Genomic DNA, 26,986 nt, shown 5'->3' with positions numbered 1-26,986 from the left:
TTACTATAACAAACAGTTTTCTAGCATAAAGATAGCTCTGTAGGTTGTTGTTCTTTTGAGGTATAGTAAGAGAATTAGGGTTACTGGTCCAAACGTTAGAATAACATATATTACTTTTGATATGTGTCATTATTGCTAACCTTATCTATGTGGAACTTAGCATAAGGAAAATATAATGTCTCAATTCATACAACCTGTTGTATCAACCTTATCATTTTGATCTTTGTAATGACTCTATACAGTAGGAGGTATTAAAATTCTCTTCTCTAGATGAGCAAACTGAGACTTGAAGAGCTGATTCATTATGACTTGATATGTAGCTAGGAGGGAACAGTGAGTTTCAACTTCAGGGACACCAAGCAGAAAGACTGTGTGATAAATTTCTTTTTCTTGGTAAGGGGGCCAACTTACTGTCAAATTGGATGTAGGCCCCACCTGAATCCAGCATGGCTTCATCTTTTCTTGACTACATCTGTAACGACACTATTTCCAAATATGGTCATACTGACAGGTTCTAGGTGAACATGAATTTGGGGAGACACTTCTCAACCCAGTATACTTGGGTAGGAGGACGCTGATCGTCTGCCCCTCCTACTTCCTACTCTGTGCTGTGCAGTAGTTAGCAGAGGCATGTGCTCCTAATGGGTGAAGGGAGATCCTGGGGCCAAGAGGCAAGGCAGCACCCTGGGAGACTCCCCATACTCAAAAAGCCAGATAATGGGCCCATCCTCATCTCCCTCCCCATCAGTGGCTGGAAGCAAGTTTCAATAAACAGCTCCTCCCACAGTCAGAATAATAGAGACTCGCAAAGGAAAAGATTGTATAGAGCCAAGAATTACTAGTACTTCATGAAAGAGAAGCATAAAGCGCAACACAGGACAAATATCTAAGAAACAGTTACTAGAACTCACAGAAGGTGATTTTAAGGAAAATATAATTGACATCTTCACTGAGGTAAGAGAGATAATTGAATCCACAAGACAAAAAGAAGTTATGAAAAAGAACCAAGTAGAGCTCTTGGAAAATAAAAATATTCAGAAGAAGGGGAAATAGCAGAATGAGCTGGAAATAGCTGAGAGATTCTCCCAGAATGTGGTACAAAACAGAATGTATGAAGAAATGTTTAGAAACATGGAGAATAGAGCCAGAGTCTCCCAACCTATTTATACATGTTCCAGAAGAAAATAAAAGACATAAATGATAAAGGAGAGGAAAAGTTCACGAATCTTCAGGTTGGGAATAGAGTCAGATGAATGAGAGATGACTACACATCAATAAATAGAGAGAGAGCTAGATAAGTAAATAATTTTTTTAAAAAAAAGAAGAAAGGACTATGTCTAGTGTATATGAGTGAAATTTTAGAACAATAGGCAATAAAAGAGAATTTCTTAAAATCATCCAAAGATTTTACAAAACATTTCTATGAAGACTGACATCAGAATTCTCAGTGAAAACATACTGGACACAAGAAAACAGAAGAAATATATCTCCAAATTTTTGAGATAAAAATGATTACAAATTTAGAATTCTATATACTCAGCTATTATTCAAGTGTGAATATAAAATAAATATATTTATAGATATTCAAGGATGCAGAACATTTGCCAGCCACAAAGAATTAATAGAGAATGTGCATAGAAAAAAAGGAAAAATAGTAATCCTAGAAGTATCTTATTAAAGAAATCAGTGAAACTTGTAAAATCCATATGTTAGGGTAACCACTAAAAGAAACAGCAGACACAAGTTCCAATTTTAAGAAGGATAAAATAGGACAAGGAAAATTCAATCAATCTTACAAATGACAAAAGGAAACAACAAAAATCTAGGTGAGTAGAAAGGGCAAAATAAGTTGGGAGTTCAGATGTATCAGTATTACTTGGAATGTGAATAGATTTAGTTCATGGATGAAAAGAGAATCTTATACTGGATTTTTAAAAATCTAGCTATTACAAGACACACATCGAGTTAGGGACTTTGAGAAGGTCATATATATACTGCTAAATTTAAAATGGATAATCAACAAAGACCTACATGTATAGCACATACATGTAGTTCCATGTATATATATAGTTCCATGTATAGCACATGGAACTCTGCTCAATGTTATGTGCCAGCCTGGATGGGAGGGGGGTTTGGGGGAGAATGGATACATGTGTATGAATGACTGAGTCTTTTTGCTGTTTACCTGAAACTACCACAACATTGTTAATCGGCTATACCTCAGTACAAAATGTTTTTTGTGTTTAAAAAAAATTAAAATGAAAATATAAATATATAAAATTTATGATATCAAAAAGAAATAAATAAAAGTCATCTAGGGGATTCCCTGGTAGTCCAGTGATCAGGACTCCATGCTTTCACTGCTGAGAGCCCAGCCCAAGTTTGATCTCAACATTCAGAAAATAAGATCATAGCATCTGGTCCTATCACTTCATGGGAAATAGATGGGGAAACAGTGGAAACAGTGGCTGATTTTATTTTAGGGGGCTCCAAAATCACTGCAGATGGTGATTGCAGCCATGAAATTAAAAGACACTTACTCCTTGGAAGGAAAGTTATGACCAACCCAGACAGCATATTCAAAAGCAGAGACTTTACTTTGTCAACAAAGGTCCATGTAGTCAAGGCTATGGTTTTTCCAATAGTCATGTGTGGATGTGAGAGTTGGACTATAAAGAAAGCTGAGCGCCAAAGAATTGAGGCTTTTGAACTGTGGTGTTGGAGAAGACTCTTGAGAGTCCCTTGGACTGCAAGGAGATCCAACCAGTCCATCCTAAAGGAGATCAGTCCTGGGTGTTCATTGGAAGGACTGATGTTGAAGCTGAAACTCCAATACTTTGGCCACCTCATGCGAAGAGCTGACTCATTTGAAAAGACCCTGATGCAACTAAGATCCCACAAACCACATGGGAAAAAAATCATAAAGATCACCTAAGAAAGTTGAAAATAAAGTGATGAAAAAAGATATTCAAATAAAAAATGAATAAAGAGACACTATGAGTGACTATATTTAAAGTAAATAAAATTGAAGGAAGATCTGGAAAATGGGTCCACCTAGTTGCAAGTGAGCACCCCAATATCTAAAGAGTGGCCTCTAAACATCATTTTCCACTAAAAGGAATTAGAATTCACTTGAGAAAAGGCTGATTTCAGGTCTGGGGCAGGAAAGGTATAAGATGAGTATGGAACAAATTATCATATCAGAGACAAGAAAGCCAAAGGCCACGGAGAGTATCAGAACCACTCAGGAGTCCTCATACAATTTGGTAACAACAACAACAAAAACAAGGCAGCCGAAAAATAGGCAGAAGACATAAACAGATGTTTCTCTGAAGAAGATATACACATATGATCAACATCCACATGAAAAGATGCTCAACATCATTAATTACTAGGTTCATCAAAAAAACTAAAAATAGAGTTGCCATAAGATCCAGCAATCCCACTCCTGGGCATATATCCAAACAAAGCTACAATTCAGTAAGATACATGCATCTCTATTTTCATAGCAGCTCTATTGACAACAGTCAAGACATGCAAACACCGTTAAGTGTCATCGACAAATGAATGGATAAGGAAGACATGGTGTATATATATATATATATATACACAATGGAATCCTACTCAGCCATAGAAAAGAATGAAGTAATGCCATTTGTAGCAACATGGAGGGACCTAGAGATTATAAGTGAAGTAGGTCAAATACCATATGATATTCCTTTTATGTGGAATCTCAAATATGACACAAATGAACTTATCTACAAAACAGACTCACAGACATAGATAACAGACTTGAGGTTGCCAAGGGGGAAGGAGGGTGGAGGAGAGATGGACTGGGAGTTTGGGAGTGGCAGATGCAAAGTACTGTATTTAGAATGGATAGGGACTTCTCTGGTGGTCCAGTGGCTGGGACTCTGTGCTCCAAATGCAGGGAGCCCAGGTTCAATCCCTGGTCAGGGAACTAGGCTGCAGGTGCCACAGCTAAGACCCAGCACAGCCAAATAAATAAGTAAAATATACATAAAAATATACATATTTTTAAAATGGGTAAACAACAAGATCTTACTGTATAGCACAGGGAACTACAGTCAATATCTTATGATCAATCACAATGGAAACGAATATGAAAAAGAATGTATATATATGTATAACTGAATCATTTTGCTATATAGCAGAAATTAACACAACATTGTAAATCCACTATACTCAAAATAAATAAATTTTTTTAAAACCTACTTATAAGTCAACTTGAAGAGGCTCCTGTTGGCAAAAGATGTGACAGTTTTACATTAATAAAAAATAATAACTGTACTGGATTAAAACACTTCAAGTTTATGATATGGAATAATTTTTTTAAATCAGTATTGGCTATTTTCTATAAGGAACACAGTAAACAACACCAGAGAAATATAAATCCAGACTGTAGGAAATTCTACAGAACAAGTGATCCAGTTCCTTCAACAAATAAATGCCAAAGAAAAAGAAAGATGTGTGTGGTATAGTGGACGGGGGAGATCTATAGATTAGAAGAGACCTAAAAGACACATCACCCAATTGCATGTATGGCCCTTAAATGGATCTTGATACAAACACTGTTAAAATATTGATGAGACACAAAAGGAAATTTGAGCACCAATGGGATATTTTATGATATATTGTGGTAGGTTTTTAAAGGTTTTTATATTTCAGAGATATGTGCTGAAATATTCATAAACTGTAATGTCAGGGATTTGTTTCAAGATGATAATTGCTGTGTATTGATCATCTGGGGCTATGAGTTAGTAAATAGATGTTTATTATACTATTTTCTGCATTTTTTAAGTTTCGCTGTTTTTTCCTTGCCCATTGCCACACAGCTGGCGGGGATCTTAGTTTCCCCCGCAGGAATCCAACCAGTGGTCCCCTGCAATGGAAGCATAGGGTCCTAATCACTGGACTGCTGAATTCCCATAGTGTCTTTTTTTCCCCCCACTGGCATACAATTGCTTTACAATGTTGTGTTATTTTCTGCTGTAAAATATTGTGAATCAGCCATATATATACAGATATCCCGTCCCTCGTGAGGCTCCCTCCTACCATCCCCTTTACTGTCTTCTTTTTAAGCTTTATAAACTTTGTAAGGAAATTCTGTGGAGGTCCAGGGGTTAGAACTCCACACTTGCACTGCCTGGGTTTAATCCCTGGTTGGGGAACTAAGATCCCTCAAGCCAGTCGTCACAGCCAGGAAAGAAAAAAAGAAAGAAAAAAAAGCCTAAGAAGTTTAATGGATAAGCACTAAGAAACTTTCCAAAAAGAGATAAATTTCTATGTTATATACATTATTCTGGGCTTCCCTGGTGGCTCAGATGGAATGCTGGAGACCTGGGTTTGATCCCTAGGTTGGGAAGATCCCCTGGAGGAGAGCATGGCAAAGAGGCCCACTCCAGTATTCTTGCCTGGAGAATCCCCATGGACAGAGGAGCCTGGCGGGCTACAGTCCACGGGGTCGCAAAGAGTCGGACACAACTGAGCGACTAAGCACACAGCAATAGGTTATTCTACTGTTGGAAAAGTATCTAATTCATTTTGTGCATTCAGCAAAACACCGAAGCCAAAACTCAGCAAGATTAACCTCACTTGGAACAGAGATGCAACAATTCTATTTAAATTTCAACCAGGCAAATACAATAGTGTATCAAGGAAATATATTATGACAAAGAGGTTAATTACAGAAGTCCAAGGATCTAATTTTAACTTAGAAAGTTTATGTAATTCACTACATTTACAGATTAAGGCATCTGATTATATCAACAAATGCTAAAAAATAATTGGCAAAATTTAAATCTATTATTGATTTTTTAAAAACCCACAAACTTCTAAGCAGCTAGCTCTAGAAGAGAAATTTCTTATCTTAATAAAAGGACTTACCAAAACCTACAGTCATTATAATATTTAGGGGTAATTTTAGAGGTAATCCTATTAAATCTGGAATAAGACAAAGATGGCTGCTTTCATGCTCTATACAACATTACACTGGGAGAGCTAGTCAGTAAAATAAAATAAGAAAAATGAATGAGAAACCTATAAATGAGGATGTTTTCATCTACTAATAAGAGAAAATCTAATTTGAAATAGCTTATACAATAAATAAATTTTATTATCTCACATAATAAGAAATCCTGAGGTAGGAAGTCTCCAGAGTTGGTTAATTCAGTGGTTTGCTGACCTCATTAAGTATCCAGGTTCTTTCTATTTTCTAACTCGACCATCCCCTGGAGGTCAGATTTGTAAATCTCCCAAGCTTGCCTCTTCCAAGTCAACAAGATGGCTCCCGTATTACCAAGCATCCTTTGTAAATTTGGCCTGTGTGAGGGTTATCTATTCCTGTTTGTTTCTTTTCAAGAGTGGGAACATTTCCCTGAAGCACTCCAGGATATTTTGTCACCTGTCATTGGCCATAACTAGGTTATATACCCATCCCAGAACTATGTAATAGAACTCCCGGTCTGTTATAATGGAATTTAGCGGGAGAAAGAAAAAGACCACTGAGACTTTGGTGTGATTGTAACTACCACATAACCAAGCCTCTCCTGATTTTTTTTAGCATTTATTTATTCGGCTGCACTGGGCTTAATTGTGGCACGTAGGATCTTTGATCTTCATTGTGGAATACAGAATGTCTAGCTGCAGATTGTGGGATGTTTAGTTGAGGCCTGTGAAATCTAGCTCCCTATCCAGGGATTGAACCTGGGCCTCCTGCTCTGGGAGCAAGGAATCTTAGCCACTGTACCACCAGGGAAGTCCCAAGTTTATCCTAACTTGATTAACAAAACCTCAAGTTAATCAACATCTTTACCCTCCTCTTTCAACAGTAAATCCAGTCACTCTCTTTCTTGATATGCTACTCCCACTCCCTTCTCTCTGTAGTCAAGCACTTTTATAAATTTCTTTTAAATACTTCCAATATTTTTCTATGCAGGTACAAATTCTTGCATAAAAGACAGAAAATTATATATTACTATTCTGCACCTTCCTTTTGTTGCTTAAAATAGACCTTGAAACTCTTTCCATATCAGTACACAAAAGGTTCCTAAATCTTTACAGCTGTACAGTAAACCCCTGTGAGGCAGCCACTATTTCTTTCTGCATTTTACAGATGAGATGTTAGGAAGCTGCCCACGGTCACACAGCTATTAGAGTAGCAGAGCTGGGATTTCCACCCAAGCAGTCTAGCTCTAGAGCACACGCTATTCATCACTATAAATCAGAAGCAAAAGGACACTATTCAATAAGAACACACAGATTTTTCAAGTCAGATTTCTAGAAACAAAAAATAGTCACTCTTTCATTCATTCACCAAATCTTTATTGAGCTCATAGTACATGCTGGACATGGTTCAAGGCTCTGGGATCATGGCAGTTATCAAAATAGGTTTTTAAAAAAGCCTAGTCTAATAAACTTTACATTTTAATAATGAAGAGAGATAATAAATATAATGGGGCTTCCCTGGTGGCTCAGACAGTGAAGAATTTGTGCTTGCATTGTGGGAGACCTGAGTTCAATCACTGGGTCAGGAAGATCTCCTGGAGAAGGGAATGGCTGCCCACTCCAGTATTCTTGCCTGGAGAATTCCATGGACAAATATATAGCATATGAGATAGGAGATAAGTAAAAAGGGTTAAGTAAAAAAATAAAGTAGGGAAAGGGGTATGGAATGTCAAGAGGGAGGGGTTAAAGTTTTAGATAAATTACCTGAGAAAACTTCACTGAGCAAGTGATGTTTATTCAAGATCTGAAGAAGTAAGAGAGCAAATCACAGGGATGTGTGGGGAAGAACTTTCCAGGCAGAGGAAACAGCCAGAGCAAAGGTCCTGACTGGGAACCATGCCTGGTATTTTTAAATTACAGCAAGGAACAGGGTGTGTGGGGGAGTGGAGTGAGAAAGAGAGAGCACGCAGTGGGAGATGAGTCTCGGAGGTAACAGGGAGCTGGATCATGCAGGAATCCTTGCAAATCACAGTGAGGACTTTGCTTTTACCATGAGTGATAAGTGAACAGTTACTCTGGTGGGTTCTGAGCAGAAGGAGACAAGGATTTGACTAACACTTTAATGGGGTCACTCTGCCACGTTGAGAATTGGCTGAAACCCTACCAGTCATGAGGCTGCTGCAATAATCCAGGCAAGAAGTGATGGTGACTTGGACCAGGGACAGCAGTGAGGATTATAAGAAGTGGTCCAGTTCTGGGTTCATTTTTAGGTAAGCTGCATAGAAATTGCAGTATCAGACAAAAAGAGGACATAAAGATGACTCCAAGGATTTTTCCCTGAATATTTATAACAACAGTTATCATTAACTGAGATAAGAGAGAACTCTGGGGTTTGGGGATGAAAATCAGGAACTCAGTTTTTTTCAAGCCTCATATGATCTTTAATAAATATAAACTACAATGCATTGGTTGCTATATTTCAGATTAACTTGTTTTGGAATTTTTTTCTTCCTCAGTACATATAGGCAGCTTTCTATAAAGAATCAATAAGCTGACTTGGGTGTCAACATGATGGATCAGAATCTGCAGAACCAATGGTCTTAACACACATACTTGAGAACATCGAGCTTTTTATTTAATATATATCATATTTCCATGCTATTATATATGCAGCTCCCTTGTTCTTTGTATCAAGAGTGTAATGCTGTAAAATATTCTTAATTCTCTGTTGATGGGTCGTTTCCAATTTAATTTGAATTAAAATAATGCATATTTTTGATGCTAAACAAATAAGGCCATCTTCCCCAACAATTCCTAATCCAGAGAACCTTTAAATATGTCAGGATGAGTTGATTATCCTACTAAAGGGAGTGCTGATGCTAAGAAGGACTTTTAGAATTGTCCCCCATTGAGACAAGAAGGCTGGCTCTTTGTATCCCTGCAAGCTTTGTATCCCTGCATGGACCAATCCCAATCGTTGGATGCAAGCTTCCCTTCCCTGATGGCTCGGTTGGTAAAGAATCCGCCTGCAATGCAGAAGACCTGAATTTGATCCCTGGGTCAGGAAGATTCCCTGGAGAAGGAAAAGGCAACCCTCTCCAGTATTCTTGCCTGGGAAATCCCATGGACACAGGAGACTGGCGGGCTACATGGGGTCGCAGGAGTTGGACACGACTTAGCAACTAAACCCACCCTTAGGAAGGGGTGTAACCCTGTGAGCAAGGCAGCACTATTCAGCTGCAAGTACTTCCTGGAGAAGGCTGATATATATAAGCATTGTCTTCTGGAAGTACCCCCAGCTCCTAGCATCTAGGGGATTTGATTCCTCAGTCCTGAGGAGGGTACAGGACAGTGTTGAACATAATGCGTCTTTCTATCTGAAGTAGTAAATTGTCTCGAACAGAATAAATAATGCAAATCTACACCTAAACACATCATCACACCTGCAGAACAATACAGACAAAGATAAATCTGGCCAAATTGGAAAGACAGACTGTCTACAAAAGAACAGCAATTTCTGAGAACAGACTTCTCATCAAATAACAAATGCCAGAAGAAAATGAAACAATATCTTCAATATATTACGGGAAAGTAATTTTAAACCTGGAATTCTATATTCAGCAAAATCATGTTTCTACATTAAGCATAGAATAAAATAAAGACATTTTTAGACAAACAAAAGACTCAGTTCACCTCTCACTAACCCTTCAGGGAAAGAATTCCTGAAGAACATTCTTCAGTAAGATGGCTGTTGAAGGACTGTGATGCAAGAAGCAGTGGGGAGCAAATGGGTAATCTAAACCTAATAAACATCAACTATTCAAAATTACTCATTTATGTGGGGATGTTTAAAAACAAGATGGAATACATTTTAGCCCACAGTTATGTGGAACGTGGGAAACAGAGAAAGGAATTAAATCATTATAAGACCTTGTATTTTTCTTCAGGAGGATAACAGTACCAATTAGATTTGTACTTTATTATGTCAAGAATGCATATTAAAATTCTGAGTATAACTCTTAAAAAACAAAATAGAATACATAACTTTCAAATTTGTAGAAATAAAAAAGGGGAGCATAAAAAAACTCTTCTAATATAATAAAAAGCAATAAAAGGAAAAAGAAAAACCATCATAAAAGAAAAGCACAAAAAAAGGAACTAGAGGGGCTTCCTTGAGGGTCCAGTGGTTAAGAATCTGCCTTGCAGCAATTCAGGGGACACCAGTTCAATCCCTGGTCCGGGAAGATCCCACATATTGTGAGACAACTTAGTGCATGTGCCACAACTACTGAGCCCACACTCTAGAGCCCGAGAACCACTACTGAGCCCGTGTGCTGCAGCTACTGAAGCCTGAGCACTCTAGGGCCCATGCTTCACAAGAGAAGCCACTGCAATGAGAAGCCCGAGCACTGCAACTAGAGAAAGACTTCATGCAGCGATGAAGACCAAGCAGAGCCAAAAATAAAAAATAAAAACAAATGAATAAAAATAAATAATTTAATAAATATTTGTTTAAAAAATGTAAATAGACATAAATCCAAATAGATTACTAATGTCTATAAATTTAAACAAATAAACCCAGTTGTTAAAGGACAAACATTCTCAGACTAGGAGATAAAGCCCAATTGTGACATTCTTTTTAAAGAGACAAACCTGAGACATAATGATATAAGAAGGCTCAAAGTAAAGAGCTGGAAGTATAAACACCAGGCAAATATTTGTGGAAGGAAAGCTAGTGTGGCAATCAAAGACAAAAATAGATATTAAGGCAAAAGCATGACTAAAAATTAAGTAGACCTCAGCTTCTGGCCAAGATGGAGTAACAGGAAGTGGATCTACCCTCTTTTGCCCTAAACAACTAAAAAACTGGACAGAATACTAGAAACAAAGGTTTTTCAGGCTTTGGACATCACACAGCACCCTGATCCCTGAGAGGTGAAAGACAGTAGCTGACCCTATGCTTGCTCCAGTTAAGTTCTGGAGAGTTTCTAGGCCAGAGCTAGGCAGGGAGAACCTGAGCAGATCCACAGGGTCTCCAAGTAGAAGAGATATATCTGGGAGTCTGAGAAAGCCAAAGCTGTTGGAATTTTCGGGCACAGAGAGGGAGGAGAAACTGCTCACAGAGAAAGCCCATTTCAGAGATGTGCCCAGGATCCCCATTGAGTCTTCAGCTGAGAGTTCATCAGCCTGTGAGTGTGATACACCCACCCATGGCCAGAGAATGAATGACCCAAAAGGAGCAGAGATAGCAATCCAGGGAGATGACACAGGGCTGAGAAGAACTGGACTCCCATCAGACAGAGTGGAAAACCTTGTCATTCATACGGCCTTGAGTAACCAGAAAGGTACTGCCTCAGTTGTGGGGAAATAGCCTCAGACTAAAGTCTACTTGGGTCCTGCCTAACAAAGCTTAAAAATAAAAAAGCCTTAAGAGGATCAAACTCATTCCAAATAATTTGACTGTGTCTCAAAACAAAGCTCCGGAATATTTACAGGCATACAAAGCATCCAGCATTTAACAAGATAAAATACACAATGTCTGGCAACCAATCAAAACTTACCAGGCATGCAAAGAAGCAGGAAACGCTGACCCACAATGAGGAGAAAAATAATCCATCAATAGAAACACATCCAGAAACAGCACAGATGACAGAATTAAAAGATAAGAGCATTAAAAGTTATTGTAACTATATTTTATAAACTCAAGAAGGTAAAGATTGAGTACGTTAAGTGGAGACATAGATGATGGAAAGGAGACCCAAGTTGAATCTCTGGAGATGAAAATGCAAGTTTTACTGAAGGGTGTGAAGATTAGACACTGCAGGAGATAAAAGAAACAATTCATCAGGAAGTTGGGCTTCTCAGGTGGCTCAGCAGTAAACAATTCGCCTGCCAACAATGCAGGAGACACACGTTCAATCCCTGGGTCGGGAAGATCCCTGGAGAAGGAAATGGCACCCCACTCCAGTATTCTTGCCTGGAGAAGCTCAGGGACAGAGGAGCCTGGTGGGTTACAGTACACAGGGTCACAAAAGAGTTGGACATGACTTAGTGACAAAACAACAACATCAGGAGGTTATAAAAGTCCTGAACTGGGGCACCTACCAAAGAATCCTCAGAGTATAAGCAAAAATGAACAGTTGTAAAGGAGAATCTGATAACTGCATGACCGCAGATTTTAACATTGCTTTGTCAAAAATAATAGATAAAAATACTAATATATTAATAATATTAAATACTAATATTAAAATAATACATTAAATATACACATAAATTAAAATATACAAAGTAAATACAGATTGACATTGCAGGTCTTATATATTCATTCACTGAGACATTTGTCATCTACTATGAGCTCCATGAGGACAGAAACTGTGTACTGATCAGGAATGAATCCTCAGAGCATTGGGGCCTGGCATGGGGCCTGGCATATTTTAGTTTATCAGTAAGTTAATATTATATATAACTTATAAGTTAATATTATTAACTTATATATATGTTATTATTAACTTAATATAAGTTAGTATTATATTTATAATTTTAAATGAAATACCTAAAATATTGTAAGTCTATAGAGGACATAAATGCACAATAAACAAGCTTAAATTAATGGATATGTTTAAAACTGTACCTCACAACAAATAGAGCATACAACTTTTTTTTCGAAAACATCTAAGACATCTATAAAAGTCAACCTTTCAGTAGCCGTTAGAAAAATGTGCTATTATGCTATTGCAGGATAATCTAACTGGAACTTATGCTTTCTGACTATGTCAGCAATCAATTCAGATACTTTTGACAGTTCTTGTGAATAGAGTTATGCACATGGTTTTGTTTTCTGGGAAATTGAGGAGGGGGCCATACTGCCCTCGTCCCTTTCTTCATGCTGACAAGCTACTATCACATCAAAAATTAGAACACAGCAGTTCCCTAGAGGTGACTTAACAAACTCAATCAGAGAATTTAAAGATTCAGACCAAATCTTTGTATTGATCTTCACCTTATGGATAAGACGAAGCTAAGAATATTAACTGTAATATTACATTATATTAACTGTATAATAAACTGACATTCAGCTCTCATCTCATGTTGTTTTGATAAACTACCCCATCAAAAAGCCTATTCAAGTGCTGTTAGCTCTCCGAGTTGATTTAGCCTTATCTGATGACAGGCAAGAATCTAGTGCCCAAAGCAGGCAAAATAAAATAGATATCAGTCTAATAGGAGATTGCCTTTCTTGTTTTTTTGTAACACCTTTATTGAGCTGCAATTCACATATCATACAATTCACCCATTTAAAATGGGCAATTAAATGTTTTCAGTATATTCACAAAGGTTGAAATCATCAATCTGTTCAATTTTAGAGTATTTCATTATACCAAAAAGAAGATCTGTACCCATTAACAGTCACTCTCCATTGCTACCCAGTTCTAGGCAACCACTCATATAAACAGGATTCTACAGTATGTGGTTGTTGTGACTGGCTTCTTTCACTTCATTCATTTTCAAGGTTCATTCATGCTGTAGCATGTATCCATACTTCATGTATGTATCCTTTTTATTCCTTTGTATCTATACAGTTCTCTTGTATAGATTATACCACATATTATTTATCCATTCATTAGCTGATAGACATTTGAGTTGTTTCCACTTTTCAGCAATCATGAATAGTGTTGCTATAAAAATTCCTGTACAAGTTTTTATGGGAACATATGTTTTCATTTCTCTTGGATATATCCTTAGTAGTGGAGTTTCTGGGTCAAGTGCCCACTCTATGATTAATATTTTGAGGAACTGCCAGGCTTCTTTCCAAAGCAACTGCACCATTTTATATTCCCATCAGCAGTGTATGAAGGTTCCAATTTCTCCACATCTCTGCCAGCACTTGTTATTATCTGTCTTTCTGATTGTAGTCATCCTAGTGGTTATAAAGTGCTATCTCACTGTGGTTAGAATACTGCTTTAATGAGGCTTGTTTTTTAATGATTTTTTTCTAACGTGGACCGCTTTTAAAGCCTTTATTGAGTTTGTTACAATATTGCTTTTGTTTCACGTTTCGGTTTTTTGGCCACAAGGCATATGGGATTTTAGCTCCCCCACCAGGGATTGAACTTGCACCCCCTGCATTGGAAAGTGAAGTCTTAACCACTGGACTCCCAGGCAAGTCTCTAATGAGGCTTATTTTTTTTTTATTGGGTGTTTTAAGTGAATGTTTTTCATCACTTTACTGTAGTATACATTTTTATCAACACTTCAGTTCAGTTCAGGTCCGTCGTTCAATTGTGTCCGACTCTTTGCGACCCCATGGACTGTAGCACGCTAGGCTTCCCTGTCCATCACCAACTCCCAGATCCTGCTCAAATTCATGTCCATCAAGTCGGTGATGCCATCCAACCATCTCATCCTCTGTCATCCCCTTCTCCTCCTGCCTTCAATCTTTCCCAGCATCAGGGTCTTTTCCAATGAATCAGTTCTTTGCATCAGGTGGCCAAAGAATTGGAGTTTCAGCTTCAGCATCAGTCATTCCAATGAATATTCAGGAATGATCTCCTTTAGGATGGACTGGTTGGATCTCCTTGCAGTCCAAGAGACTCTCAAGAGTCTTCTCCAACACCACAGTTCAAAAGCATCAATTCTTCAGCGCTCAGCTTTCTTTATAGTCCACCTCTCACATCCGTACATGACTACTGGAAAAACCATAGCTTTGACTAGACAGACCTTTGCTGGCAAAGTAATGTCTCTGCTTTTTAATATGCTGTCTAGGTTGGTCACAGCTTTTCTTCCAAGGAGCAAGCATCTTTTAATTTCATGGCTGCAGTCACTATCTGCAGTGGTTTTGGAACCCAAGAAAATAAAGTCTGTCACTGTTTCCATTGTTTCCCCATCTATTTGCCATAAAGTGATGGGACTGGATGCCATGATCTTAGTTTTCTGAATGTTGAGTTTTAAGTCAACTTTTTCACTCTCCTCTTTCACTTTCATCAAGAGGCTCTTTGCTGCTGCTGCTGCTGCTGCTAAGTTACTTCAGTCGTGTCCGACTCTGTGTGACCCCATAGATGGCAGCCCACCAGGCTCCCCTATCCCTGAGATTCTCTAGGCAAGAAAACTGGAGTGGGTTACCATTTCCTTCTCCAGTGCATGAAAGTGAAAAGTGAAAGTTAAGTTGCTCAGTCGTGTCCGACTCTTAGTGACCCCATGGACTTGCAGCCTACCAGGATCCTCTGTCCATGGGATTTTCCAGGCAAGAGCACTGGAGTGGGGTGCCATTGCCTTCTCTGTGTTAAGGCTTAGATATGGTCACTTATATCCTCCAACCCCACTGAAAGCACACACACACACACACAAGCTGCTAAGTGGTTCCTCTTAACTTTCTGCCATAAGGGTGGTGTCATCTTCATACCATAGTTATTGGTATTTCTCCTGGCAATCTTGATTCCAGCTTGTGCTTCATCCAGTCCAGCATTTCTCATGATGTACTCTGCACATAAGTTAAATAAGCAGGGTGACAATATACAGCCTTGATGTACTCCTTTCCTGATTTGGAACCGGTCTGTTGTTCCATGTCCAGTTCTAACTGTTGCTTCTTGACCTGCATACAGATTTCTCAGGAGGAAGGTCAGGTGGTCCAGTATTCCCATCTCTTTAAGAATTTTTCACAGTTTGTTGTGATCCACACAGTCAAAGGCTTTGGCGTAGTCAATAAAGCAGATGCTTTTCTGGAACTCTCTTGTTTTTTCGATGATGCAATGGATGCTGGCAATTTGATCTCTGGTTCTTCTGCCTTTTCTAAATCCAGCTTGAACATCTGGAAGTTCATGGTTCATGTTGTTGAAGCCTGGCTTGGAGAATTTTGAGCATTACTTTGCTAGCATGTGAGATGAGTGCAATTGTACAGTAGTTTCAACATTCTTTGACATAGTTTTCTTTGGGATTGGAATCAACACTTGTTTCAGTCCAGTTCAGTCGCTCAGTCATGTTCGACTCTTTGTGATCCCATGAAGTGCAGCATGCCAAGCCTCCCTGTCTATCACCAACTCCTGGAGTTTACCCAAACTCACGTCCATCGAGTCGGTGATGCCATCCAGCCATCTCATCCTCTGTCGTCCCCTTCTCCTCCTGCCCCCGATCCCTCCCAGCATCAGGGTCTTTTCCAATGAGTCAACTATTCACATGATGTGGCCAAAGTATTGGAGTTTCATTGTCAGCATCAGTCCTTCCAACGAACACCCAGGACTGATCTCCTTTAGGATGGACTGGTTGGATCTCCTTGCAGTCCAGGGGACTCTCAAGAGTCTTCTCCAACACCACAGTTCAAAAGCATCAATTCTTTGGCGCTCAGCTTTCTTTATAGTCCAACTCTCACATCCATACATGACCACTGGAAAAACCAGAGCCTTGACTAGACGGACCTTTGTTGGCAAAGTAATGTCTCTGCTTTTTAACACTTGTTTACCCATAATCAATTTTGCTATATGAATATGAAATGTGTTTTGTTATCTATTACTATGTAACAAACTATTCCACACTCAGGAGATTTTAATAACAAGTCTTTTATTACTTCTCATGTTCTATAGGTTAGTTAGGCTCAGCTGGTTGGTTCTTCTGCTCTGCGTGATATCAGCTAGGGCTGCAGTCACCTAGAAGTTCAACTACACAGAACATTCAAGATAGCTCAGATACATGTCTGGTGCCTTCCCAGGGATGGCTGAAAGGCTGGACTAATGAAATACTTGAACAGTTGGGACTCTCTCTTTCCACATCATCCTGGAATATCTCTTTCTCTCTCCATGGTCTCTCCAGCGTGACAGTAGTTGGATTCATACACAGCAGTACAAAGTTCCCAAAAGTACACAAATGGAAACTGCAAGAATTTTTCTAAAATTGAGGCCTGGAACTGGCACAGCATCACTCTCACCACATTACATTTGGGCCAGTCTAGATTCCGAGGCATGAGTCCCAGGAGGCATGAACCCTTAGTGACCATCCATGGAGATTAGCTACCTCAAAAAGAATAGTTAATTCAGGCATCAATAACAAAGTTTCTACTTTACTAGCATTACTGTTAAATGCTCTCCATTTTTGAAGCATTTAAGTCATCTATCATTGAGGATGTTTTGAGAGGCAGGAAAGAATGTGAGCTCAAAAGAAACCACCAAGACTCTAAGAAAGCATCCTCTCCCACCTTCCAGATTTCTTGTTAAGCATAAGGGAGATACACAAAGGATCATTTTTACAAAAGAAGATAGAGGGGGGAAAAAAGGGCCTCCGATGTCAGCTAATAAAGATTTTGCTGTCAGGTCATTCCCATTTTCAAAGCATACATTCTTCTGATGTTTTTGGATGGTTGCCTTATCCATCATTCCACACATTAGATACTTTCTTGATGTTCATGCTTGGATTTGCCAACGTAGGCTACCTTCTGCTGTGTGCCCCACTTCAAAAAGGGAGAGAAGCAGAAGTCTTCATGCTGCAGAATTTCAGACTCCAGTCCTGAATAGCACACCTAAAAACATTCTGTATTTCACAACTGAAACCATTTTGCCAGCATACAGTCATAAAGTAAATTGAGGTTTAATATTTGAAAAGTACTCATTAATTTCAACAGAGGAGCTGACCCCTGGTGAGGGATGAAGCTCTCATCCCCAGAAGAGGTCAGGCAGAGCTGGGTCACCTGTCAGGGATGCTACTGTAAAGATTTGGGAAAGCTGGAAGAGACGTAACAAATTCCAGATTTTATTCTTTTGAACCTATTAAATGTAGACAAAGCATTGCCCACTAATGAGAGACTCAGTTTCTGAAGTCAGATCTGGATTTATAATCTGGCTTCACCATTTACCAGCTGTGTGACTTCAACAAGTTTTTTTAAACTCTGTCAGCCCGTTTCCTCATCTGTAAGGTGAGTTTAAGAATGTTACCTATATTTCAGGTGTGGGGCTGCTGTTGAATCAGAAAGCATACAGATGCTCCAGCCTTGGAAAAGCCTTGGAACCCTCTTCCATATGAGGCCACGGACTTTTCCAAGAATCTGAGAGCTTTGGCTCCTCCACATTGCCCCAGTCAATATATGTATAATGAAAATTGCCACAAGTTCATGGGGCTCACATATCCCTAGTTGTCCATCCATGGTCCTCCTAGAGAGTTATAAACCATGGCTCTAGACTAAACACAGCAGCCACAAGCCCACAAAGAGAAGGCAGTGACTCCTCATGAAAGTTGCAGCAGCTCTGAAGGTGAACACAGCTCTTGTCTTTTGAGAGTCTTGGTCTGCCTCTGAAGTCTGGAAGTGTAATCTTCTGAGACTGAGCAGACCCTACAGAAATTTCCCTTATTTTATGGTTTAAAGAAATATCTTGGGAGGAATAAGGCTGAATACACAACCCATGACCATCTTATCTTTAATGTTTTATATATACGTCTTTTATAATCTAACATTCTCATTTCTTTGAGTTCTCTGAGGAAAACCTAATTTTTATTTTTTTTCCAGATTTATCTCTGGATCTTTTCTCTTGGTTCTCCCACATAAAGACTTGACCTGAGGAGATTGATAAAGGGACCTTTAAGGCTACGTCTGTGATTAAAAAGGAGGAAGGGGAAATTTGTTCATTTTCGGTATCTCACTCAAGCCCTGCCCTAGAGTACGACCCAGGAGCTTATGAACCCTACAAGTGTCCAGTGGTTATCAGTTTTAAACTCTGATGCTCTGTGGGTAAGAAGATCTGGTCCTCTGGTAGATAAAGAGAAATAACAGGTTAACCCATCTCAGGAACAGAGTTATTTTTTCTAAGTCTTTACCCTCTGAGAGGTGGGTTGGTAGGGTCTCTTCATAAATGAAGAGACATTATGATACCTTATGAGTATATTATTGTTAATCATTGATTTTTATCAAGAACAGATGGAGAACATCTCTTGTGCTTGAAGAAGGAATTTTTATGTCCCTTACATTATTGTATGCAACTCCTCTTAGGCTGTTTTAAGCCAGAGCTTAATTTTTAATAATTCAATAATGAATCTTGTTTAATCTCTCTTAATCCTCTTGCCTAATTCTCTTTTACATTAAGGGATTAAACACAGAAAAGAAGACGTGGCCAAACGATGAGTCACTCCTCTTTCAGTACTGATCCCCAAAGGCAGATAGACGAGAAGAAAGGTCCCAGAAGTGAATGAAACACACAAGTCTCAACTGAGAAATAAATCATCTGATTCTCAGGCTATTTACTCTTAACTTCCCCTTTCTGCCGTGACACAAAAATTAGTCTTAAAAGGTTTGCAAATGCTATTTATTGCTGCACCTTCCACAAAATAGTCTCTAATGAAATTGACATTACTCAGTCACCATCACAGACTATCTGCTTTGAGCTGTTTCTCTAATAATGGGGATGGGCCACAGTGAGTCATCCACACTCTTGCCCAGTCCCCTGAGAACCCAGGAGATTCATTAACTTGACAATTGGCCAGGATTAGCAATGCAGGGACTGTGGCTGTGGACTGCAGCCTAGGGCTGATGGACTGTGGACTTTTGGAGCCCTTAGGCTGAGGAGGCTGACTTCTCAAATGGCTTGGAGAAAGCCTGATCAGGTCAGCTGACTCTCCAGAACCTAGAAATGGTGCCTTGGTCACATTCACGGGGCTCTGTGTTGCCCTCACCTCCTTCCTGCTTCTGCCCAAGCTGGTGAAGTGTATCATGATGGGGTAAGGCTGGAAGGGTCCCTGCTCTGGGGTCACCTGTGCTTTGCTCCCTCTGAATTCAACCCGGAAAATTCCCCCTTTTCCACCGCATTCTTAGCATCTTACAATAGCCTTGTGCAATGGAGAATAAAGTAGAAGCTTCCTATACGCCCTCATTCAGGGGTGTCAGATCAAGCCCCCTCCCTGAAGAGACCTGGCTCATGGCTTACCAGGCCTACAGGACACCTTTTTTCAGGCAAGACATTAAAAGTGGTTGCTAAAAGGCAAATGAGGTTTGGGTGGTGGTCTAAAATAGAAACCTATTTTTCCCCATTAATGCCTTTCAAACTGACTTATCAGATTTGCCCACTGGGATATCTGAACTATGAAAATAGCACTCTGGACTAGTTACTTTTATGCAACCTGGGGCCCAAACTCTCAAATTCAGAATCCTGAGTATTTCTGCCAATGATCTGTCCAGCCGTCACATTAAGATTTTGTGGAGAAAGTATCCAATACCATGATATCAAACATGGAAACAGTCCATGTTCTGCCATCCACATTCCTCAGCTGGTTCAGAGGCTGCTGCTGTGTTCAGTCATGTCCAACTCTTTGTGACCCCTGGGACTGTGGCCCACCAGGCTCCTCTATCTGTGGGATTTTTCACGCAAGAATACTGGAGTGGGTTGCCATTTCCTCCTCCAGAGGACCCTCTCAACCCAGGGATCGAACCCTCATCTCCAGTTTCTCCTGCATTGGCAGGAGGATTCTTTACCACTGAGCCACCTGGGAAGCCCTGGTTCAGAGGCTACATTCTTCATATTATAAAAAAGCAAAAGTTAAACCAAGGTTCAGAGAAATATTTAATACTGTGTCCTCTCAATAATCCAAACCAGGAGAGGAAAGTGCAAAAGATTTTAGAGAATACACAGTACCAGTTCTACAGCGTAGAAGCTCGTGCCTTTGTACATACTCCCCTGGCAGGCCTAGCTTTCTGAATTCACTTTTGCTTGGCAACCTGCCATGAGGAGGTTCAACTGTCCAAACAGGACAGTTTCTTCCCAACAGGGGTAGAGGATGGCATTTGGAAGGTAATTTTGAAATAGGAGGGTATTAGCAGATTCACTTGACAACCAAGCTACATCCTCCAATCTAACTTTATAATGAATCCAAATTTTTATCTCCAAAAATATTAATATTTTTATAAAAAATAATATCTAAAAAGGATCCTAAGACTCCAAATGGGAGAAGAGATATACTCTTTTTTTTTTTAATTGGAATTCAGTTACTTTACACTGCTATGTCAGTTTCTGCTGAACAGCAAAGTGAATCGGCCATATGTATACATATATCCCCTCTTTTTTGGATTTCCTTCCCATTTAGGTCACCACAGAGCACTGAGTAGAGTTCCCTGTGCTATACAGTAAGATCTCATTAGTTATCTATTTTTTACACGAAAGCGTTATCACTCCGTTGTTTCTGTTTGTGACTCCATGGACTGTAGCCCACCAGGCTCCTCTGACCATAGAATTCTCTAGGCAAGAATACTGGAGTGGGTTCCCATTTCCTTCTCCAGGGGATCTTCCCAATCTAGAGATCGAACCCAGGTCTCCTGCACTGTAGGCAGATTCTTTACCATCTGAACCACCAGTGTATATATGAGACATACTCTTCTGAATTGTCCCACCCTGCCTAGGATGGCTTTTGGTTCTGTCTTCCAGTTTTTAGGAGTGCACTGTCGGGGGCTCAGGGCTGGGAGCTCTCTAGGGTATTTCTGACTCCGCCTTTCCCGACAGGCTCCCCTGGGTATATATATGGGCTGTTCACCACTTTCCCACACTCTCAAGAGACAGCGCCCTTCACGCCTCCCAGAACAGTGAAATAGGAAGTCCTGACACCTACTCAAGAAATGTTTCTGTGTTACGTACCAAGAGAGATACTGAGGTTACAAAAATGAAAGAAAATCCACGAATTCTTTGGATGATCTCACAAACATGTCAATGACTATGAAACTCTATGTTAAATTCTAGAATGGAAGTACAGACACAGGGGTTGTGGGCACACAGAGGAAGGGATGTTTAACTCTGTCTTGGGAGGGGAGGACTTCAGAGAGAATGCACATAATTTTTGGCTGTTAAGTAAGAGAATGCAGTAGCCTAAGTGGTAATAATATTAATGTGTGTGCTAAGTCGCTTCAGTGGTGTCCGACTCTGCAACCTCATGGCCCAAGGCTCAAATCTGCATCTCTTATATCTCCTGCATCGGCAGGTGAGTTCTTTATCAGTAGCACCGCCTGGGAAGCCCAATAATATTAATAAGATATTAATATTATAAGATATTATAATACCTTAATATTATAATAAGATATTAATATCAATGAGGTTTATATTAATAAATAATGTTGTTGCTATTAATATCTCATATAACAAGAAATGCAGAAAGTACCTGAATGCTTCATTTTATCCTGGGCCTGGGGAGAGAAGCTTTCATTTTACTTCAAATCTTCTCCACTGTGGATCTGATAGGAATATTCCATTCTTACATTCATCATTTCTGATTCAGCAGTTCTGAATTTCTCCACTAAATAAAACATATTAGAGGACGTTAAAAAATTTTAGTAACTCACTCAGGCCAAACAAGTTTCCTATATTTATGCTACACACATGAAGCAATACCTTTCAGTTCTGCAATGGTGACTGTATAACCTGGATTGTCCCCAAGCACTGGTGAGTGCTCCTTATAACAATCGTCCCAGAGCACAGTCAGCCCTCTGTACCCATAGCTTCCACATCTGCAGAGTCAACCAATGAACAGATCAAAAACAATTGGAGGAAAAAATTTTCAGAAAGTTCCACAAAGCAAAATTTGAACTTGCTGCACACTATTTACATAGCATTTACATAGGGATTAGGTATTATGAGTAGTCTAGAGATGATTTAAAGTGTACAGGAGGATTGTGTAGCTTATATGCAACTACTACACTATTTTAGACAAGAAACTTGAGCATCTGTGAAATTTAATATCCACGAGGGTCCTGGTACCATTGCCCCAGAATCCCAAAGGACAACTATACTGTGATAATTTCTTTGTCACTCTAGTGAAAATGCCAAACTAGGTCAATTTCTGTTGTCATTGAAAAGTTTTAGGGAGACAAAGCAAGGCTGCAATTTTTACTGCTTTTATTTGATTACACAAGAGTAATACATGTGTGTTTTAGAATCTATGGGCAATAAAGGAAGTTGCATAAGCCGAAGGTGCGCAGAGAGACAAACGGGGCCTCTGGAGTTGTGGAATGCACAACTTATGAGATTATATATGGCAGCCTATTTCTGAACACAGAACGGGAAAAAATTCCCAATGATTCTACCTCCCAGCAACAACATTATTATTTTGCTAAGTTTCCTTCCAGTCTTTCTTCTAGGTAAATTGGATTTTAAAATTGTATTATCATGTGTACCTGCTCTATAATCTCTTTCACTTAATTAATGATAAACAGTTCAAATATTCTTGAACACATCATTCTCTATAGCACCATATTTTATTATTTCATTTAACAAACACTTATATAGTATTTTTCCCATGCCAGTCACTATCTTAAACTCATTAAAAATATCAATTCATGTAATCCTACACAGATATCTTTGTTTGCCTCTCTAGACATCTCTACCCTCTTCTGCCCTGCTCTGTGCCCCGGAAAGGCCCTGTACAGAGAGCATCACCCAGCTTCTGTGCCCCTTGGATATGGCCAACGACAAGTTGTCACTGGATTATCATGCCCAACTCCACTCTCTCCCTCTCTGCCTGTGTTAGGATTTGCCATGGGAGTTTAGCTTCTACTAGAGTGTATGGAATATAAATATCTCTACTCTATTTACTTTAGCCTCAGTCATGGGACACACTTTGGCCAATGGAATGTTTGTACACTTGGGGTAAGCAGAGGACTGAAAGGGACTTGCCTGTTTGGTTTGGCCTCTTGGCGGCTGGTCCTAAAATAAGGGGGCTAGGAAGCTGACCTGAACCCAAACAACCCAAAGCCTGAAGGAGCATTGTCTCAGTCAACCTGGAAGTGAGGAAAACAAATGTCTGCAGTTTGTAGCCAGTGAGATTTGGGATTATTTATATGTACCATTATTGCAGCAGTGGCAGACTAATTACAGATGTCTCAGAAGAAGCCTGAAGGGTGAGGTTAAGGTATGAAGGGTCACTGAGCTTTTAACAAAGACCACAGCTCCTCCGAGGAACTCTTTCTCGCTCCAGGTTCCAATACCTGCCTAGATGCTCCCTATGACTTCCTACCATTACTAGCTGAGAGTACTACACTATCCTTGGGGGTTTCACGACATCCTGTCTGCAGCTCTGCACAGAGTCCCTTTATTAAACTCTCTTCACATTAACTAATTTGAATGTGTCATCTGTTTCCCACATAGGGTGTGATTTAAAAATCCTCATAACCATCCTATGATGTAGTACTATTGCTATCCTCATTTTATGGGAGGAAATTGAAACAGAGAGGCTAAGTAACTTGTGCAAAGTCACACAGCAAGTAAGTGGCAGAGCTGAGATTTGAATCCAGGTAGGCTGGATTCATGCTGACTTCACTATGTCTCTGTAGGTTCATCTAAGGGGCCTGTGTCATAATTTATCTAGCTTCATATTATTTAAATGATGTTTCTATGTCTGTTATCAGGTTTTTTCCTATTGTAAACACTGTTATGATGAATCTCTGTATAAATAAATATTTGCTCATATTCAGCATTAAGAACATTTCTAAAAGTTGGAATAAAGAGTATGAACTTCTTTGTTCCTCAGCCCTTTCTTTATTTTTTACTATTGTTTCCTTTTGACTATAAAAATGATAAAATTCAATTAAAAAAAAATTCAAGCATTACAAAAGTATATATCATAGCACACAAACGTCCCTGTATCCATACGTTTGATAAAAACATTGATCCAAGTTCTGAGTTCTCTTTAACAATAATTAATAGTAATTATTAGTCTTATTAAAAAATCAATAAATGTATACTGTAGAAATGTAGAAAAGTAAAAAAGAAAAAGAACAAATCATGAGTAATCCATGTCATGCTCTGTGTGTATGTGATTATGTGTATATGTGTATATATGTGTATAAACAAACACGGGATCATGCTATGAATACAGCCTGGTAACATGCTTTTTTCACTTAGCAATATACATTGTCATGGATATTTTTCATGTAATTAAATATTCGTCTACAATATTAACTGCCGAGTATATTTGTTTAATTGCCTCTCATCCCGCTAGAACAATAGTGTGTCATTTATGCAACCAATTCCTTAGAACTAGATATTAAGTTGTTTCTTCCTTTTAACTTCAATAAATAAAATTTCTACACACATGATTATAAAGAGATATTTGCACATATTTCCAATTATTACTTTAAAATATAGACAGACATGGAATTGCTGGATCAAAATTAATTCAGGTTAATAAGGTTTTAATTCCTATTACAACTGGCCTTACAAAAAGACTACTGATTTATTCTCCCATCAGCAAAGGATATTATGGTTTAAAATTTTTTTCCAATATCATTAGGTAAGATAAAAAATGGAGAGAGAGAGATCTTTTTGGTTTGTATTTACTTTCATTTGCTTATTAAGGAGATAGAAATTTAAATAATTTATACTTCTTTGACAAATTGGGTACTTTGCCATTTTTCTATTAGTATGTTTATTTTTTTCCTATTTGCAAGAATTCTTTCAAATCATCATATACGTAGTAAAGGTTTGTCCTACACTGTCATTTATATTAAACCTTTTAAAAATTTATTTTTCATGTAGTCAAATTTAATCTGTTTTCACCCTTATGACGTCTGCCTTCTGTATTAAAATTAAAAAGGTTTTCTTCTCCCAAAGATCCAGAAACATTCACTGGTTCTTCTTCTAATTCTTTTGTAGCTTTATTTGTTTACATTAAAAGTTAATTTATTTTGGAGTTTTAGGAGAGATAGAGCCCTACTTTTATTTACATCCAAATGATCAGTCTATTTGCCCAATATCATTTACTAAATAAACAATCATTCCCATTGACCTGAATCAGCTTTAGCATATACCAAATTTCTAATATGCTTTGGGTTCTCTTTCTGGGCTTTTTATTTCATTCCACTGATCAATCAATTTTGTGCCAACCTCACTGCTTAAAACACTGTAGTTTAATAACTTTGAAAACCTAGAAGGAGAGTTATCCTCCTTCACAACTGTTTCTTTTCAAATTTTTCTTGAACTTTTCTTCAAGTTCATCTAGCAGATGAACTTAAGAATAATTTTGTTACATTCTAAGAAAAATCTTGTTGGAATTTTTGTTAAAACTTCATTCAATTTAATGAAATTTGGGGAAATTATTATACTGAACTGTTCCACTTAGAAATATGATGGTATTTATTCCATGTTTCATTTGTGCAAGCCTTTTGGATCTCAAACTACAATTTGGGTTTTTCTTCACAAAAGTAATGTACAGTTATTCAAAGTGATGGAAGCTCCATGGTGGGTATTTTCAAATTCCAGGAAGCCCTGATTAGGAATCAAAAGACCTAATTCATAATTTTGGCTACTCATTTACTAGCTGGAAAAATTTACAAAACTCTTCTCAGCCTCACTTTTTCTCAAGTGGACTAATAACCCCTGCCTTTTCCTGCTGTCAGAGTTTGCCTGATGATTATATAAACACAGCAGTAGAGAGAGCCATGCTAATATAGGGGTTATTATTTTGACAATGTATTGCTAAAAATGGGAATGTGCTTAGTAGGGATTTTGCCATATAAAACAATCCAACCAATCAAGTTATAATTATCCAATCAAGTAAGGACCAATCAAGTAAGGGACTCAAGAAGTGCCCAGCTGACTTGTCAGGACTAAGTGGGTTTTCTGGAGGTGGGACTTTCAGTGCTAAAACCAGGAAAGTCCCAGGCAAACGAGGAGGCACTGGCCATCCCAGCTGTCGAGCATCTCCTTCAAACTCTAAAATGCTATCCAGGGTTCTATACATAAGAGAAAATAGGCCTATGTTCCCAGGTTGCTTCTGGTCTAACAGTGAGGCATAGTGAATGTTTATGAAAAGATGAAGGAACAGGTATGTATATAATCATCTCCTGAGGACTGTGGTCCAATAGCCGTCTCAAAAGCAGAAGACTGGTTTGGACTGCAGGCTCTAGTGAAGGTGCTGGAACTAGACTTAAGAACCAGAGCATTTGTATGGGATGGGAGTCCAAGTGGGGGATAAACAGGAGGTACAAATCAGTGTTCTGTTGTAAGGAAGAGATGACTGAGCATTCAGTCCCCAGACTGGTACATGGGAGGGACTCAAGTATCATGTTGGCCAA

General features: G+C 38.8%; 1 long non-coding RNA gene across 3 annotated transcripts in view; it reads right to left on the bottom strand.

Annotated features, from left to right (window-relative positions):
* Positions 1 to 16,533: 16,533 nt before the first annotated feature.
* LOC129645892 (uncharacterized) overlaps positions 16,534 to 26,986 on the bottom strand; it is a 44,127-nt gene continuing 33,674 nt past the window's right edge. For 2 of the 3 annotated variants that reach the window (XR_008711537.1, XR_008711536.1), the window contains 2 exons: positions 22,078 to 22,212; positions 16,534 to 17,470 (listed from right to left, as the gene is read on the bottom strand). This is a non-coding gene — a long non-coding RNA (uncharacterized LOC129645892). Of the gene's footprint in view, positions 17,471 to 22,077; positions 22,213 to 22,307; positions 22,427 to 26,986 lie in introns of those variants that run through there. The other variant, XR_008711535.1, reaches the window with a different exon arrangement.

This window comes from Bubalus kerabau, chromosome 3 (genome assembly GCF_029407905.1).
Source record: "Bubalus kerabau isolate K-KA32 ecotype Philippines breed swamp buffalo chromosome 3, PCC_UOA_SB_1v2, whole genome shotgun sequence".
Taxonomy (NCBI): domain Eukaryota; kingdom Metazoa; phylum Chordata; class Mammalia; order Artiodactyla; family Bovidae; genus Bubalus; species Bubalus kerabau.
The sequence above is the reverse complement of the archived record's forward strand: the minus strand, read 5'-3'. Positions and strand labels throughout refer to the sequence as shown.